This window comes from Mya arenaria, chromosome 6, assembly GCF_026914265.1.
Source record: "Mya arenaria isolate MELC-2E11 chromosome 6, ASM2691426v1".
NCBI lineage: Eukaryota > Metazoa > Mollusca > Bivalvia > Myida > Myidae > Mya > Mya arenaria.
In genome coordinates this window covers 65,959,661-65,980,378 of record NC_069127.1, presented here as the reverse complement: position 1 = coordinate 65,980,378, position 20,718 = coordinate 65,959,661, and the positions used below count along the sequence as shown (strand labels likewise).

At 34.1% G+C, this 20,718-nt stretch overlaps 1 pseudogene; it reads left to right on the top strand.

Moving 5' to 3' along the window:
• LOC128237242 (uncharacterized) overlaps positions 1–20,718 on the top strand; it is a 62,993-nt pseudogene that overhangs the window by 16,745 nt on the left and 25,530 nt on the right.

The following is a 20,718-nucleotide window of genomic DNA, read 5'->3' as shown; positions in this document are numbered from 1 at the left end:
TTTGTTACCGAAACATGAAAAATGTTGGTTGTCTTTTACGTCAGAGGATGTCAGTCATGGTTGTAAAACTTATCAGGCAAGCAGATTGTGTGGAGTTTGTAGGATAGATTACTATACTTCAAAGGGGGGTAACTGCTGTGTTGAGTTTGTAGGATATATTACTATACTTCAAAGGGAAGTAACTGCTGTGTTGAGTTTGTAGGGAAGATTACTATACTTCAAAGGGAAGTAACTGCTGTGTTGAGTTTGTAGGGAAGATGACTATACCTCAAAGGGAAGTAACTGCTTTGTTGAGTATGTAGAGAAGATTACTATACTTCAAAGGGAAGTAACTGCTGTGTTGAGTTTGTAGGGAAGATTACTATATTTCAAAGGGAAGTAACTGCTGTGTTGAGTTTGTAGGATAGATTACTATACTTCAAAGGGAAGTAACTGCTGTGTTGAGTATGTAGGGAAGATTACTATACTTCAAAGGGAAGTAACTGCTGTGTTGAGTTTGTAGGGAAGATGACTATACCTCAAAGGGAAGTAACTGCTTTGTTGAGTATGTAGAGAAGATTACTATACTTCAAAGGGAAGTAACTGCTGTGTTGAGTTTGTAGGGAAGATTACTATATTTCAAAGGGAAGTAACTGCTGTGTTGATTATGTAGGGAAGATTACTATACTTCAATGGGAAGTAACTGCTGTGTTGAGTTTGTAGGGAAGATTACTATATTTCAAAGGGAAATAACTTATGTGTGGAGTTGTATTTAAGGTATCCTGTATTCCTTCTTTTTTGTTAGAGCATGACTTGCAATTTACTCATAATCAGTTGATGAAAAATATCTCACAGCTGGATGCATTGCAAAAATATCTCTGCAAATCATATTCTTTATAAGCCATGAATGATATTGCTGCTTACTTGCGGAGCATGTCACAGTATAAAGATGAGGCCTTGATGAGGATTAATGACAAAAGTGGTAGTTTAATTAAATAAAACTATAACCAGCTAGTTAAAGAGTTCAAAAAAGGTGAAATGTAGAGAAATGCAGACTTGTCATGATGTTTGAACACAAATGCAAAACATGCAAATTATAAATATTTCCACTTCTTCATTAAGATGCTGAGACAATTTCTCCTGCTGGAAGACCCCAGAGCCCTTGCCAAGTTCAGAAAAAAACACACCTGGAAAAGAAAGCTTCAATTTGACATTGCAATGTCATTGACACTGTTTTAATTCATAGATCTTGTCATTGAATCAAGACTATCCACGGTGTCATTAAACCTTTAAAGGGGCTGTAATCCGTAAGGGGCTGTAATCCGTATGATGAAATAGCGGAAAAAAAGAAAATTGTTGAAAACTGACATAAACTTGGTATCGATGTGTACAGTGCATTGAAACTTACTAACTGAAGTACCACATAGTTTACAATTAATTTATTTTTTGCAGTTATTTCATATTTTTCCATTAAAAAAGATTACTGGGTATGTCTACCTAGTAGAATTCATTCCTTATGATTGGCTAGTCGATGTTATCAAGTGATATTACCAAGTTTGGTATATAGCTTAAATATTCAACTCGTTTAGGGTAAGCCTTCGTAGCGCAGTGGATACAACACTAGTTTGCAATTTTGGCATCACAGGGTCGAACCCGGTCTCCGACTCAATTTTCTTTTTTGACATTTTGGTGTTTTTTTTTGCAATTATGATATCAAAGAGTTAAACATTTTTTTAAATAATTGTCCTGAGATTTGTTACAGAAAAAAACTTCTTGGTGCCAATCTGGTGTACAGTCCCTTTAATATATTGAGAATCTTTAGTGACCTAAGAAGCATTCTCATAATATTCCAGTTACACTAGATACAGCAGCAGCAGCAGCAGCAGCAGCGTTGTTTATTAGAAACTAATTGACTGCCATTCATTGACCTCATAATTCTCTCATATATGGCAAAGAACGCACCGAAGGGGATTTTCATCATCGAGCGGATAAAACTAGTTCAGTGGATCAGACAGTAAACTCTGCTCGCCAGTCTAGCATGGACTGTCATACCAGCATAAGTATCAATGATTGGTTTCCAATGTTCTTCATTCAATGATTCCTGGATGTCAGGTGTTAATATTGGTCTTTGGCCTCCACCAATGTTCATTCATACTCTGAGCTATACTCTGCTAGCCAGTGATTTCCATTCTTGGTGATATTCATTCTTGGTTGTGCATAAGTTACAGTAACAATTGCGGTTATGTGTTTCGTATTTATGTGATTGTCTAGCCCACTCTTCTGTCATTTTTAAGACTTCATAATTTCGGATTACTGAAGAAGTGGTTCTAAACTTTATAGATTTTGTTCAAAGGTGAGTATGTTCAAAAGAGTTTCTTTAAAGAGTATAGGAAGATATTTGCTAAAATCTTAAAATTCTTAAATACTGTTGTTGTTTTTTATGTATAAAAATTAGGGTCGAGTGTTGTGAGCGTAAGTTGATTTGTGATAATGGAGTTTAATTGGTTATTTTTGAAGTTGATAGTTCATTTTGAAGTTGATGGGTGATTTTGAAGTTGATGGGTGATGATAAAATTGATTGTTCATTTTGAAGTTGATTTTTGATTTTGAAATTTGATGGGTGATTTTGAAGTTGATGGGTGATAATGATGTGGATTTTGATTTTGAAATTGATGGCTGATTTTGAGAGTTGATGGATGATTATGACGTTGATGGTTGATTTTGAATGTTGACACTTGTTGCCTGAGACAATACACATGTTCAGCAAGGCCCATAACTCTGGCTTTAATAATGTTTAATAATGTTAAGTTATAACCATTTTTTTAAAAAACAGACAAGCATTAACATCTGCTCTGCAGCACTTTTGTAATGAATTTTGTTTCTTTGACTTTTTTGCTTTTGAACATTGCATGCTGATGTTTAGAACATTTCAGGCAAAGGCATTATAAGATTTTGACAAAAAGGCCTTCGTATCATGTTTCCACCAAGAAAAAGAAACATTCCGACCTACCAACCCACTTTTCTGTTTGGCATTCAACCAGAAACATAACATTTTGTAGGCCTCAGAGTATTCACATTCCCCCGTTATTGAATGAATAATTGACAATCCTGAGAGCTCATAGACATGACACCAGGCTCGATGCTACCCAAAGGAGAAGTATTATTAGACATTAGCGTTTTCAGAGACTACCGAGCAGAAATTTCACTATATTTAGTTGATAAAGATGAATTATTCAGAGCATTGGATATGTTCAGATATCTATGTATATTGGTACAAGGGGTTACTGGTACAATATCCAGGAACTCTTTTTTAACGGGGTTACAATATGTCAGTATGTCAAATGGAGTTTCGCTTGAGGTACTTGTGTGGTAATGTTGTTAAATAGTGAATGGATGGTTGATGCCTTTATGAATGGATACTGTTGTTGCTCGTTGCTGCTGTATGGATGTTATTAGATTCCGTATATTTTTATCTGTGAATCATGGAAGATACATAGTAATACTTTCGGCGTCAGCGATAAACAAGGCATCGTCAACCTTTCAAACGTAATTTTGGGGTCAGTAGATCTAAGGTCAAGGTCACGGTGGCTTTTACTAGGTCCTTACAGGTGACATGTCAAATTCGCAACATTATAGTTTACATATATATATATATATAATTATAAACTGATGAATGTAGATTCTGGGCAGAAAAGCTTGGAAATATAAACCTGATACAGAGTTGACATGACATGATATTAATGTTCTATGTAATGCAGGTAGCCTTTAATGACTTATACACTAAAACTGAATCTGTTATGTTTTGTAGTAATGTTGCGATGTCTAAACTTTACCTCATTTTCAAAAACTGTGATGGATAGATATTCACATACTCAGGTGTTTTTGTGTGTGTCCTTTTCATGTGTGTTTAGATATTTTGATCAGAGGGCAAACTATCAGTATGTTGAAAAATATCTACAAAAGCTGGCAGTCTCATTAAAGAAATTGTATGCTGGTGTTCTGATACTCCAGGCCTTAGTTTAGAGGATGCACAAACTATTCTTGGAATGTTTGCTACTGTGACACACTGGGCTGCCAAGTCCAGCTCAATATTGATCCCAGTCTGTTAATTGCCTGTCTTCCAGGCCAAATCCAACATAGTATACTGGGCTACAAAAGTTTGTGGCAAAGGCTGAGAAATTGTGTTTTATGGTTTTACCCTGTCTAAATTGTATCTTTTACTCAAATTCCATTAATTGCCTCAAAATATATTATTAATAATTATTTTTTGGATCAATATTCCTTCTATGCCCTGCATTGCCAATTATTGGAGTGCTAGCTTCAAGAAAGAGGCCTGAGGGTGTAACCTTGCTGCCACCCTTGGGTACAGAACATCCCTTCATTTTTTACTGGAACACAGGGATCATTTTTAAGATGTTAATAATTACAAGTAAGCACCATCATTCTCGCTAAGGATTTGTAAAATTAAGTCCCTTGTTCCAAGTTACAAAACAAGAGTTTGCATCTATTCCTGATAAAGGTTTTTTATGACTATGACTGTCCCTTTAAAGTTTTCTTACAATGAATGACCTTTATAGATAGTATGAACATTTCATCAAGATTGGTGAATGAACATCACGGGATGGGGGACTTGCAAAAAGTAATATTTTTTTACAATTTCTGTATTACCTGAATATGTAGGTACTTCTGACAATGATGGTAAGTGTTGGTAAGGTCAGTTAGATAAGCTCTAGCTGTTATTATCTGCTATCAGGAATATAAGTAAGGACAATATGCAGTTGGATGGTACATTCTTCACCTTAGAAATGAATGGTGTTATCATTATTTATTATGTCAGGCAAAGTATGCAAATGCTGTGTGAAGGAATATTATCATATTTATTATCGTGTCCTTTCCACAGATATGGGATGGAAACACTTTACTGTTTGCCATAACAATGTTTGGAACCATTATATTTCAATGTTGACATGAAACTTGGTGCAGATGTTCACATTGACAAAGCACATATTATATAATATGTAGCAGGTCACTTTGTCCAAAATATTTCCAAGTTGTTGACCAGTGAGGTCAAATGATAAAAATGACCAGCATTGGGGTTTTCTCTGTGGTGTTCTTATTGAGTTTAATAAATATAAACGAGCATTGGCGCTCAGCGATGTTCTTGTTAGAGTCGGTGACAAATATAAACGGGCATTGGTGCTCAGTGGTGTTCTTGTTTGAGTCAATGACAAATATGGACGGGCATTGGCGCTCAGCGGTGTTCGTGTTTGAGTCACTGATGAATATAGACGAGCATTGGCACTCAGCGGTGATCTTGTTTGAGTCGGTGACAAATATAGACGGGCATGGGCGCTCAGCGGTGTTCTTGTATCAGTCAATGACAAATATAGACATGCATTGGTGCTCATCAGTGTTCTTGTTTGACTCGTTGACAAATATAGACGGGCATTGGCACTCAGCGGTGTTCTTGTTTGAGTCAATGACAAATATAGACTGGCATTGGCACTCAGCAGTCTTCTTATTTGAGTCAATGACAAATATAGACTGGCATTGGCACTCAGCAGAGTTCTTGTTCGAGTCAATGACAAATATAGACAGGAATTGCATGGCGCTCAGCCGTGATATTGTTTAAGTCGATGAGAAATATAGACAGGCATTGGCGCTCAGCGGTGATCTTGATTGAGTCGATGAGAAATATAGACGGGCATTGGCGCTCAGCATTGATCTTGTTTAAGATGGTGACAAATAAAGACTGGCATGGGCGCTCAGCATTGTTCTTGTTTGAGTCAATGACAAATATAGACTGGCATTGGCCCTCAGCAGTGATCTTGTTCAATAACAAATATAGAAGAGCATCGCCCCTCAGTGTTGTTCTTGTTTGATTCACTGAATAATGCTTTCTGGGCTTGCTGATATTTTGGATTTTATAAAGAAGGGCTTAATTATTTAAAAAAAAAAATGATGCCAAGCCAATGTGAAAGAGATTGGTATTTTCCATCTCATAGTCTAACTTCTATGACTGATATTATTGTCTAGAAATGTTTTTAAAAAAACCCAGGCTTCTACTGCTGATGAGTTTGATAGAATAGGTTTTAGTGCTTCAGAGTGAGAAAGACCATAAAAGTGTGTCTCACAATCGCACCCATAACCTATTCCAACCTGTTTTACTACTTAACTTAGTCATGAACTATCAATCCCATATTGATTGTATCACATTATTCCGAGAATATTGCATGTAGAAATCCATTCTTTTAAGGTGACAGTGCTTCGTGGGAATCATGGTCTGATCAATTAATAATGAGCAAGGCATGTATGTTTATTTTTTCCCCAGAACATGTATTTTGTCCTTTTAAAATACATGTACCTTAATAATTGTCCTTATTGACCCACATGCCTTAAATGCAGATACAGGACTGGAATGTTCACAGATTCTAACATATTTCGCTTTAAAATAATGTAATGGTAACAATTTGTTGTCAGGACAGTTGCTGCAATAGTGTACTACACATGTGTTACACACAACTTATTTTTATTGACAATTTGGAGTTTTGATATTGTACTACTGTTGGGTTACACACCACCAATTTTTACTGACAAGTTTTGTTAGTGTCCTTCACTTAGGTTACATACCACCTTTTTTACAGACAAGTTGTGTACTACACTTGCGTTACACACCACAAGTTTTACTAGCAAGTTTTGTTAGTGTTCTACACTTGGGTTACACACCACCAATTTCTGCAGACAAATTTTTACTGACAATTTGGACAATAGTTTTTTCGCTAGTAGGCTGTTAAAATGCTTAAAATTGACACATGCATGGTGCATCTAAAAAAGACAAAATTAATATGATAGTTATTTTTGTAGGTCTAAAATGATTTTGATAGATATTCCTTTTTTAATTGATTCCCTTTCATCATTGAGTAAGGTATGGTTTTTTCTTTCTATTTCTGACTCAACTGCAGAATTGCTTTATTCTCTAGTGCACACATATTTTCTGCTTTCTTCTTTATTTCCCTCCAACCAGGCTGCTAATTGTTTTAGCATTTGTTAATTACATTATAATTTATTGAAAAGTAGCTGTACTGATTGCCTTAGCATGCACCGGAGTTTTCGCCATTTTTACGGTAAAAATCTTACATTTTGTATTCATTTTATTCTACTATAATACAATTCATTTTCAGTAAAGATACCAATATGCTTCATTTAATTAGGGTCTGCCTTTGATAATGCAGGTTTAAAGGTTTCTAAGAATTCATTTATGATAGTTTTATGTTTCACTTTGCCTTTCTGGCAATTAAAAGTGCTGAAGTGTTGAAATATGATTCAATGAGTTATTGTTGTACTTTGTGAAACAGTAGCTTGTTATAAGGTGTTCGATGTACAAGTAAACTTGTCATTTTATTCAGTCATTGGCGGTAATACTAAATTTAGATGCTTGGTGACCCCATATGGTTTTGGTGTCTTTTAAAAGGGTAGTAATTGCTGAGGCAAACAAAATTGTTTGGTAAGGGTTACATATTTTTCTAAAATGGTAGGGTAGGTAGGCTTTTTTTATTTATTTTTTATTTGGCTTTATTTAATTAAGGAACGTTATTGGTATCATTGGAGAATGGTGTTAAAGCAACCTTCTGTATAAAGCTTTAATAAGATCTACATTATTAAAACACAACACTTAATTTTTTTTTAAAGGGTTAGCTCCTATATCGTAGGTAGGGTTTGGTAACAATTTTTATTTAGGCCTGTTGACTTTTATTATGAAAATTAATGACAGAAAAAAATTTACAGATAAAATTCTTGTTGTTTGTATTTTTGTTCCTTATTTCAACAAAAATCAAGCGTGACCAAATGACCTATCTTTCCAGGCCATAAGAGTTTTTTGTTATATATTTTTCTCTATAAAGAAAGTCCTGTCTTGTGAAACCAAAATAACATCGAGTTATATTTATATATGTAATTTTTTTATATATAGCAGACATCCAAAATTCACATAATAGTGTCTTGAATACCTTAAAATTCAGTTATTATTTTTCTGATTGTTGGAGACCATCAGTGATATGAGCAAGTTTTTCTTAAAGAAAACCCAACTCATGCTAGGCTTTTTGGCATTTGAAAAGTTATTTATATCATATTGCCGTCTATAAGCTGTGCTTAACAAACCTTAGCTGTAATTTTCATAATTAATATGAATTTAATAGAGGATATTTGTTAAATCAGAAAGGAGTCAGTCAGCATTATATAATTTTGAAAGTATGGTCATGGAAAAAAGATGCTTAAATTTCATGATAAACACATTGTAAAGGGTCTTACCATTTTTTATTTTAATTTATTGTGTTATTGATCTTATTAACAATTGTGACTTGAAATGTAAACGGCAGGCATTTAGGATGGTTTTTCAGGTAATAAATGATAGCGGATAAGTTTTATAGCATTATTTATGTAATTTTTCAACAGCATTGACTCAGGTTTTGCTGAAAAATAAATTCAGGTGCATTACTTCATGTGTCAAACCGAAAAACAGTGTTAAAAGAACTAGAATGCCTGAAGAAAAAAACTCCTGATTATTCTTGATTTATTTGCATTTTGATAACCTAAGTTCACCTTTATTGAATTTATATCTTGTGTTTTGGGTTTGAGGTAGGAAGAAAATGTTAGATTGATAAAATCCATTTCGGGGTTGGATTGATTTAGTTATGTAAATGTTAAAGTGTGGAGGAGTAAGATAAATAGACATGTTATGTACTAAGGTACAGTATTGACATTTATTTTTATGTTTGATTTGATTATTTTTATGCAAAATAAATTTTGTGTATTTATATGTAGGTTTTCCTATTTTAATATTATTTTTTGGTATAGGTTTATTCAATAAGTTGAATAAGAATTTTTCATTTTTAACACTGAAAGAATTCAAGTCTAGGCAAAACACTTGATCATTTGAAAAAGATTTAGAAAGCAATGTTAAATTGAGTTTTCAGCTTGTACGTATGAGGAACAAACTCAACCCCCTGTTTTCATGTCATTGGTGCGAGGTCCGGGGGTATATCGGGGATAGCTAGGGAAATTGGCTGTTATATTATGACCCCCCGGGTGGCCCAGCAGTGCCCAGTGAATATAGTGGTATTGTCTTTGCGCCAAAAATAGCGGGGACTTGGCCTTATCTGAGTTCTTGGTGTGTGGGGGCATTTTGCGGGTATATCAGTCATCGAAATTAGACTTTCGGATGAACAAGCCCGAATTCTTATACTATTGCATGGAATCAAATTTTTGAACAAGTCCTGCTATATAAAATTCAGAATTTGAGCAAGCCCGGAAGACATTTTACCAGTGAAGGGCTTGGGGGCTTGTGCTAATTTCAACCACTGGTATATTACCAGCCGTTTTCTGCATGGCGGAGATCTTACCCGATCCTAGACTGAAAGTCAAAGTCCCTGCTATTCCCGGACATGGGGGCCGTGGTTACAATTGACTGGTGCATAAGCAGACTAAAGATTAAGCTAACTTGCTTGGAGAACTCGCAAAATTGTACTCTTTGACTTATGCAACTCACCTAACCATGGTGTTAATGTTCTACACTATTTATATAATGAATGTTAAAGTCTGCAATTGTAATTTTCTGTAATCAATCTTTATTGTTGTAAGTGTCAATGACCCAGAATGATGGTTTGGTTGATTCGTTGCTTAGTCATCGTGTCTGTATCTATCTATATATCCAGAACCACATTTCCACCTGCTCAAATATTCTTCTTCGTCTATATACCTTTAGCCACTTACCATTTGAAAAGTTGGCTGCCAATTTCTAAGTTTTACAGACGTTCAGTTATTGTAGCTGATTTGTACCTTGCAGGTCTGTGTCTGTTCGTAAAGAAAAAAACATCTGCACTGAATCTTACTTTTGAACTTGATATTTTTTTCTATTTCTTAAATTGTCTTATCACAGTTCTGTTGCATTTAAACTGTAATAATATTGGCTTATCAGTAAGGTTTTTAGTGGCTTTAAAGATATTGTTTAATGGTATTGATTGTTATAGGGTTTTATTGTTGACTTTCTGTAGAAATCTCTTGAAATTCAAATCTGAATGCAACTGTATTGGTTACAAGGCCAAACAATAAAGAAAAAGAAATGGTTTGGTTAGGGTAACGTTCTTTTCAAAAACAGATAGGATAGGTAGGCTTTTTGTTTATTTTATTTTTTTATTAGGCTTTATGTAATGTTCAACGTACAAAATATTCATTGGAGAATATGGTATCAAAAAATTATATTCTGGATAAAACTTTTAAAAGGTTTTAAACTATTATTCAAACACTCACTAAAAAAAAACATAATTATACATATATATATATATTTTCTTCTTCTTTTTTTTTTTTACCAACTGACTATAAAAATGGTAGGGATGGCACCTAATTCATAGGAAGGGTTGGATAACCAGAACCAATTGTTGATTTTTCAGGCCTTACTGCACTCTCAACCTATGTTATTTCAATCATGAGGGTCATGAGTTCAGTTTTTGTTTTTGTACCATGTTGTAAAGGACAGCGTTCAATAACAAGCATGTGTATTAGTGAATAGCATTGTACTTGATTGGCTCAATAGTTATAGCATGGCTTATAAGCTCCTCCTACTTGTTATCATTTTGATACGTATAGACGAAAACAAAACAATAGAGCTGTGCAACAATTGGTAAACAGTTGATATTAAGATTCAAATCAGGCTTCATGGAGATTGTGATGTGGTAAAATTTTCATCTGACTGCAGGGGACTTGGACTTGGACTCGTTTCAAAATCGTTTAAAATAATCTAATTATTTGTTATGATTTTAAGTAATGCTGATCTAATGATATCTAATTGTTGCAATTTCTTGTGTATTTACAGGTGTGAGCCTCGATTTCAATAATCAAGCTTCTGGATGACAATGATGGGAATGCAGTCCGGATGAAGAGAAGCTTGATAATGCATACAGAACGGAGGAAGCGCTAACAATGCTGCGAAATGTATTTGGATGTGTTTCTGACAGAAGTACCGAGGCAATGCGCACACAAAAGTAGGTCATATTGTCAGCGCTTGAAAAGTTTGCTCTAGACGCTTATATTTGAGTTTGCAAAGCCCATGTAACCAGCCAACCCATTCTGGTTAAACTTAAATGAGACTGGTAAAATTTGCAAATATTACAATAGACAAAGAACAAACAAAGAATAAAAGAAGGATTTTACCGTTCCATCTGGTAAAACATGGTGTTTTACAATTCAGGACAGGAATCATAGTCTAGCAGAATGGCCCTTATTTGAAAGGGGTGAAATTAAGTGAACACTTTACTTTCATAATGCTTGAAATATTAAATATCACTTGAAATCATTCTTACTGACCATGGAGGATTTGAAAAGCTACTTGACTGGCTCATATGATTAAATAATATACAATTAAACCAAAAAGCTGACAACAAAGCGTTTTGAATAAAAATATTGGATTGATTGGTCCCGTATCAGCTTTAAGCTTGAAAAAAGCCTGTCAGCTTTTTGGTTTAATTGTATATTATTATAAATAAAAAATATTAAATAAACTTCTCATAATGATCTTTCAATTTTATGTCATGAGGCAGCATATTTCATGTGAATAAGGATATAATTTTAAAGCATGAATTGTTTATATTTTCAGAGTGAAGTTTGGGGCTCCCCTCTCTACCGCCCTAAAAAATGGCTACCTTCCCATACCCATGGTTGTAAGTATCATGAAATACAAGGATGTGAAAAAACTCCTATGTTTTGAAATAAAACAGTCAAGATCTCCTTATAGTCTTGATTTTGTTGTACAATACTTGTCTGTTTTGTGAAGACATTTTAATGTTGGCTTTAACTGAGAAAGAGTAACACTTAAGCATTCTTTTGCCAAAACAATGTACATCATTATGTCTAATCACTCGCACTTGGATATTTATGTAGAAGCAGGGGTATGTTGCTTTGCACATGTCACTGTACTAAACAAGAGAATGCTTGGGCCTCAATTCAGGCTTGTTCATTCAAAGGTCAAATTTCGATGACTGTAGCCCCTAGTAATTTTGAGGTCAATAGATCAAAGGTCACTGTTGCAGTGGCCCTCAGAACACAAAAAAACTTGTATAATTTATAACTAGAGGTTACTAGAGGTTAACCTTAAAGGTCCTAAAACTTGGTAGGGAGTTAGGTCATGACTAGCAGATGGCCTTGTTGTTTTTAATACCAGTATGTCAAAGGTCACAAATGCGATGACCTTGAATGCAAAATGCTTGTCAGATTGATAATCAGAATATGCTAGGGCCTACAGTAGTCTTGATTGAGAGGGGTGGGAGGGGTATTGTGATTTCTTGGGGTCTCATCAAAAGTGTTAACACTTTCACATTGACCGTAACTCAAAAACTGTCCAAGATATTTTAATTAAGATAAAGCTTGTAAAAAATGTTGCCAGGTACAATACAAACATGTACAGCAAGGTCTACATTTACTTGACCTTTGGGCCAGAGTTTTTTATCTTTAGATTTACGGGAGATTTTTCAAAAAGTTGGGTAAGGAGGAGAAAATAAAAATAAAAATAAAATGCATAAAATGTCCCAAAGGAGAAATAAACAAAAATAAAACGGATTTTTCTCCGATTTTTTTTATTTTTTAAATCTTCTTATATCATAAAGACAAAACACACCTTACTTGTGTCAGCTATTTCATAGGCTGAAAAAAGGGTGATAGATCACCATAAAGTTTCAAAAGCATAATTAAAAGATCCTTTTAATGACTGAAAATATTGACCTCAACACTGTGAGTTCAAGCGCTCATTGAAATTAATTGTATATATTTGTTCGAATGCATCTATGCATATGAGGTGCATATATTATCAACCCATGGATTTTATGAAACATGTCAGTGTAATAAAGAAGTTTAAATGGCCAATTCTAACCTTTTGCCCACAATATAAGCATATCCTTTCCATTGTGAAGTAATCAAACATTGAACACAGTTTCAGACACGGTATAATAAGGAGGTCAAATGTGTTTTTCTGTCTTTAACGAAATAGCACCGTGACAATTTACCGTGATGTGGTTTTTGTATAGAAAATATAACCAAAAAAAGTAGAAGCCCTGATGGAAATTCCTCTTCACTTCAAAGTTTGACAGGGCTTACGCTTTACACAGACAGTCAAAATCTACATTTATGTACTTCACCAAAGAAAATTCGGGAGCATTAAGATAAATTTTACAAGTGTTATATGTTTCAAAAAACCAGGTCTAAGAACTGATTTTAGAATCAGTCCTGAAAAATATCCTAATTCCAGCTATGCCCGTTGGCAATAAGCAACAGATAAGTTTGACCTCTTGCACTGACTGCCAGATATCTTATGTTCAGATTTTTTCTGTTTTATCGGAAACACACACTATGTTATTATTACATCATTTTCAGTATTCTATAACGATTTAAATTCTAAATCATTATTAAACTAATTAACAACTACGAATATCACGATACCTTGTGTTTTTCTCTTCAAATATGTGATCGTGAAGCAGTGTGTTCAATGCTCCCCAGAGTCAAATTCAGAAAAAAATATCCATTTTGACTATGATGAACACGATATCATTTTGCAGTTTGTGTTTGTCAGAAGCTATACATTTTTGCGCTGTAATCCAATTCATCCTTGTTAATATACGACGTGCGCCAATGACTTTTAATAGACAATACAACCCACGAATTTCTGTCTCCTTATTTTGACCGGAAGTTTCGCAATCGTTCCACGAAACGCGAACAACATACTGAATCTACAAAAAAATCACAATAAACACGCTTTAAGTTCACCACGGTTTGATTTAAATAATGAAACATAAACATCGGAACGTTTTTTGTAGTAAAACATTTCTATATAGCTGCAGAAATTGCGAGAAATAAGGGGTATGACAAAAAGTACTTTCACTTTTGACAGGACGTTGTTATGGTAACGGGTACCTGTTCTGTTTCCCCGCGTATTTCCGACTGGTTTACGTGGTTTGTGCAGTAAAAAGACCGATAATGAATGACAATTGGTACACCAGTTTGTTCTGAGATATGGGTTATAGAACACTAATTTTATTTTGTTCTTAACATTGGAGCAACGTTCGTCGGAAAAAATAAAAATAAAACCACAAAATGAATTTTATTTTTATTTGGGTTTTGCAGTATTTAGGTACGGCGCTCCCGTAAATCTAAAGATGGAAAAACTCTGGCCTTAATAATTATTGAATGATGTTTGACTTTGCTGTTGTGTCCAACAACACAATTGCTAATACTTCAGAAGTTATGCACAAATGAACACATAAATAGGTAATGATTAATGAAGTTGAATTTCAGGGCTTTTTCAAAAAGATGCTTATTTTTTACATGAATTCTGTTCATTATTTGATAGTATCGCGGTTCTGTCTGTTTGTTTATTTCAGTATGAACTTTTTGGTGCATCATCTGTCTGTAATACGGGTCACATACATGCCTGTTGAAGTCTGGATTGTCTTTGTTTTATGTACAGGCTGAAATGTTTGCAATTTGCAACATGCGCAATTCGAAATTTTATTGTGAATTTAAGTGCAGCTGCTGTGTTTTAAACAACATTTTTAGTTGTACTTTTCTGAGCCAGCTTCCTGATGTTTTAAAGTGTGTGTGTACATTTTAAAGCTGCACTCTCACAAATTTACCGTTTTGACAATTTTTTTTATTTTTTGTCTTGAAACGAGCCCATTTGTGCTAAAATGCATGGAAACTAGTGATATAAGATTGCTGACAAAAAATGAGACTGCAGATTTTCATATTTATGTTAAAAAAGGATGTTATATGCATTTTTCTTCAAGCGTTAGTAATGCAATTAGCCATGAATCATTCATTTTGGAATATAAATATTTAAAACTGTGATATGATCTTTTGTCAGCAGTCTTTTATCACTGGTTTTCAGATATTTACTAGAAAATTGGCTCATTCTGAGCCCAAAAATAAAAAAGATGTCAAAACTGTGAATCTGTGAGAATGAAGCTGTAAGATACATTTGTAATAGGTGTATTTTTGTGGTTTAGTGTTGCTGAACTCATTCATACAAGAAGTACATTTTTATTTGTGATTTAGTGTTTTTTCTCTCACCGTTTTGTGAAGGAGGTTAGCGCCTCTCTCATTGGGAAAAGTGCGTCATTTTAACTTAGATTTGGAATTCCAATTTTCCTAGTAATTACCAAAAATGCTTTAAAAAAAAGACGGCAAGGGTTAAAAATGTTGATTTTTTTGTCTTTTTACCATAAATAAACGCTTCCATACAAAAACATCTTTTATGAAGTAACTTAAAAAAAAAAGAGATTACAAAAGAGATTACATTAAAATGTTTAATCATTTGGATTAGTTTGGCTCCATATTGGTCAAAATTTAAAGAACAGTTAAAAATATTTATTGCAAAATGTATTCTTTGAAAATGTGTATTGTGGTGTAGGTTAAAAAACTTCAGGAAAATAAATTAAGCTTCAGTGGTTTAAAAGAAATGATTATATGGGAGCCAATGTTCTGTAAACATCCTGCATCATAAGTATTAATTTACAGCTTTTATTTGCTCAATCTAAAGTTGAATTTCTTCAACACAAATGAACTCAACAACCTTGTTTTAAAGAGTTTAACTATTTTTCAAAGAAAACCTTGACTGTTGATCTCAAAATCCATTGAAGTTATTACATGTAGCTTCAAACATGGAATACATGTTGCCTGATATGGAGCAAGGCCAACAACTCTGACTTAGGAAAAAGTAGAGTTATGCCTCCTACAACATTAGACAAGTATTGTCATTCTCATGCAGAACTCTTCTCTCTTATTTTACAGGGGTGAGATAACAGATGATACAATTGGAAGAAAAAAAAGAAAATTGTCAAAATTGCACATAAAATTGACATCGTTTTGTTCAGCACATTCAGTCATCAAAATTAGACTTTTGGATGAACAAGGCCAAATTCTTATACTATTGTTTAGCATCAAATTTTTAAACAAGCCCTGCTATATAAAATTCAGAATTTGAGCAAGCCTGGAAGGCATTTTGCCAGTGCCGGGCTTGCGGGCCTGTGCTAATTTCAACCATTGCGCATTAAATCTTACAGATGTATCACATCGCTTACTTCACATGCATCTATACTAATTTTACAGTTTTTCCAAATCTGAATTTACTAGGGTTGTACTCGACCACGTAAATCCCAGTAAGTTAAAAAATAGCGTCAGTATATTTATCTGTACTCATAAACAGATATGATTTCAACTTGGAAACCATTATGCACAGATGAGACAGCAACATGATTGTTGCGTTTATTATTTTTACCATATAATGTGATGTATTATCGGCCTCCTACTAGCTTTCATTGACTAGTCTAGACTATTTTTGAGGAAATACTGTATTTGCCAATTTTTGGACCATCTGGTGTCTAGTCCCTTAAATATTACACATTTGCACATTAACAAGCTTTAAGATATGTGTGATACTCCTTTATTATTTATTTAGTAAGATTTCTGATAACGTTGTTTTTATCCAACCAGATTAAGCCAAATTAAGGGATCGGATTTCAGAATAATTAGCCCATCACTAGTCAGAAACATTCGAGGAATGTTGAAAACTATTTTGTGGGCATTAAGTCATTTTTTTCTGCTGTTTTTCACGGATATTATTTTTCCATTTCTTGGGAGTTTTAGCATTATTAATAATATTATTGTTAATCTTTTGAAATTTAAGAATAACATGATGATAAAAGAAAATTTTGCTGATTATTAGAATTGCGGACCTATATTTTCAATCGGATGAGAGCGAAAGTATAAGAAACACTATCAACATTTATCTTTTAACAGTTAAACATGGGTGTAGACTAATATGAATGTTGACCATTCTTTTGATTGGCATATGGTTCATTCAGGCTTCAACAGGCCAATCAGAGCCGAGTATTGCATGCACTCTATTTTAGTTATTGGTGTATGTGACTGAGTTATTTTAAATATGGGGCTGTGACATCAAACTTACCTAGTTTTCAGCGATTAACTACAAGTGATTATGGTTTGTTTTTTGCAAATTAAATAAACTTGTTCTAAACATTGCTGCTTCTCCCTAAAAATAAATTTGTTTATTTTGTAATACGTAAACTATAACCATTACCAAAAGTTCATGGGTGAAAGTTTTCAGTATTGATACTGAATTCAGTATTTTGGAAAATATTTATCCTATATAATGTATTGTAAAAATGGCATTTCCCTATGTAAACACCCTATTTTCAGTATTTTGAAAAATTCAAACTTTCACCCATGAAAGTTAGATATTTGAATTTTTAAAGTAATATTCAGCCTTTGTATTGCAGGAGCTGCTCGTATATTTTGCGAGGGAAGGGTTGAACACCCGGGACATATTCCGTCGTCCCGGCAACCCAAATGACACCCGAAGGGTCGTGAAACGTCTCTCAGAGGGCAAACCAGTCATCTTCTCAAACTACAGTTTCTATACACTAGCTTCTGTGGTCAAGGTAACGGAATAGAATTTTTGAAGGAAAAAGTATTGACAAACAGTTGTATAATCAAACGAAGAGAAGATGCCAGAAAGATAGTGTTATTCAGGGTAAGACACTGACGGGGGTCCGGGGGTAGGAGACTCCTTAAGTTAAGCGTGGATTCCTGGATGTTTTAGTTTGGCAGTCTGTCAGTCAGTCTGTCCGTCTTCTAGTTTATACCAAGGAAGTCAGTTGCATAAATGCTAATTTGGATGCATCATTATTCTTGTCAGTTGCTGGAATCTTCATTCAAACTTAAGACTTAGAATTATTGTTTTTTTCTTTGACATTTAGGCCACACCAAATTAATGTTTAGTTCCTCAGATTTTTGCCAAAATAAATTGGAGCGAGCGAGCGAAAAAAAAAAGAAAAAGATTTTTTTTGTCAGTTTTCATAAAAACCGAAGCGAGCGAAGAGCGAAAAATATATTTTTCCTTATATTCAATATAAATAAGAGATTGTTCAAAATAATTGCCCTTAAACCCATTTTAATGCCATCTTGAACTGAACCTCTAATGGACATCGGGAAAATGTCGGAATACATACTATTTATTCATCCGTGTTTAGTACAAACATTATATGGATAAATCAAATTTCTTATATTATTAAAACGTACTTTAATATGATGATCATTCATAATAATAAATAACCCTGTTTTAAGTAAAAAGTTTGAAACGACTTACATAAATCTACCTGAATCAGTTTAACATCATATGCAACTGTATTTAGACATTGATTTTGGATTTGTAAAAAAAGATCACTTACACAGGCATCATCAAACATCAGACTCCATATAACATAGACTAAATTTTGTTTTTATTATCACAGGAAATGCAATGACATGTGCTTATTAAAACAAAATGAACAAGGGTATTTTTCAGAGTACTTTTTTTGGTTATTTAGATGTTTTTATGCACCAGCCAATTGTATATGCCCCGGTCTAAAAATCCCGGGTAAAATACCTGACCTGCAGGGACACACTACTGGTAAAATCCCTGCCAAATGGCCCCGCAACCCCGAATACCTATGTGAGGCCCATTCCCGACTATTTTCAATATGAAGACAAAACCACATTCACTAGGCACTGCGGGGCCACCTGAAAGGTAAAAACACAGCCAATTGCTTCTGCTGTCCCCGGTATACCCCTGTAACAAGGGCGAGTGGTGGGCGGGGCAGTGGTTACAATTGACATGTGCATAACAATCCCGGATTATGCTGCAAATAAAAACAAAATATAAGGTGATAAACTTAGGCTTACTTATGTTGAGGTATATCCAGACCAGTGTTTATATCGCTATTTGTGGAAAGATATTTGTTCAAAACTGTTGTTTTGTCAGAATTTGATCAAAAATGAGCTTGATACATCAATTTGGACCAAACAATGACTCATGTTCCAGTTAAGTTGACCTGTCCATCTTCAGCATCGTCGTAACGAGGTAAATTTTTGTCTCTTGTATTATGACTTGAATAAAATAGTACTAAGTTGATCATTCCGATTTCCATTCAAAACGAGTCACTAATTACGCAATATAATCGCTACCAGTCTCAGATACACATGCTTTATTGTATGATGATTGCTTTAAATAAAGATCCTTAAGTGCATGAGACGATCAACAATGACTTCAAGCATGCTCAAAACATATTTATTGTCAAAAATAAGATTTAATTTCCAAACTTCGAGCCACATTGTTTATAACGGAAGCCGCCATTTTGATTGAATTTATTGAAACCCATGCTAAACCGATCGATATACAGTATAAAAACACTACGCATCGGTAACTTCCCTTTACAAAAACACGAAAACTAGCGTAGAAAAATTATACTTGATTATTTTTAGCCTTTTAATAAATTATTACCTGAAAAAAATCTGCTTGGCGATCAAAATGGAGGTGCGGGCGCACAAAAAAAATAAAAATATTTTTTTTACATTTTCAAAAAAATGGAGCGGTAAATCCGCGGAACGAAATATCAATTTGGTGTGGCCTTAGTTCTATCTGAAAACACAGGGCCCATATTCACTAATGTCCTGAGTCTGATTTCGAGTCTAAGAAAAGCTGATTTTTTTTGTAAAAATGCTATTATAGGAGTAAAAATCGTAAAAATATATGTATGTGTTACAAAAAATTTGCTCTACTACCAGACACACATCTTTTGTCAAAATTAATTAAAATATATTTTATTTTCAACGATTAAAGAATTCAGTTTTCTGAGCCTGAGTCAGAAACTCAGACTTCAGACGTTAGGGAATACAGCCCCAGGACTCCTTGATTTTGACTCAGCCTTCTTACATTAATTTTGTAAGTAGGTAGTTGGCAAATTTCTGTACAAAAACTATTGTTGTCTAACACCGATGTTATGGGAAGTCTTCAAAACTGATTTTGTAAACAACAGATTAGACAAATTAATTCAAGTTCATTTCTCTTTGTATTCATTAAAAAGATAAAAAATAGAAGTATAATATGAAAACTTGCGATCAAAAGTTCAGTTCAGGAAGCTTAGTTTGTGCTTAATTTCGAAACAAAGAAGCGTTATTTTTGGCTTAAAAAATTAAATTGTGGTAGACAGGTTTTCATCAGATCTGCTGTGTATTGTTTTTGCACATGGGCAGACATTTAACCCCGTTTATAATGAGTTTGCAGTGATTCTGTACTTGATGGGAGGCCACCTAGCTTTGCTTGGAACTTCATTGAGAAATATTTCAACAAAAATGCTTTACTAGGCCGAAAAACAGCAAAATTTGGTTCAGGTTACCCAACCCTCCGTACAAAATAGGCTCAGACCCTTCTGTTTTTATGGTCAGTTGATAAAAAAGATTTTTTATTCAATTTTTTAAAGTGTGTGTGTTTAATATGTAGTTTAAATCTTGAATGCGTTAAACAGAAAATTACTTTAACACCATTCTCCAATGATGAAAATACTGTTCTTACATATAGAAAATTAAGGGTGGTCTGGTGGCATAGGTGTCCCCTCTCACCCAATAGGTTGGGGGTTTGATCCCGACCTTGGGTAATTTCTTATGACTTCCAAAAAAAGGATGCCAGTGCTGGTTTCCACCAGGGCAACAGACTCGAGAATAATTTACATCCAAGCTTCCAGCTGTCTTCACATTCCAGCTAAAATAAATAAGTATAAACTCAAGAAAAATCATTGAGATATTGTCAAAGACTTCTGTTTTCAACAGCTGTGCTCCCCGAGTCAGCATTTTCAACGAGACTTC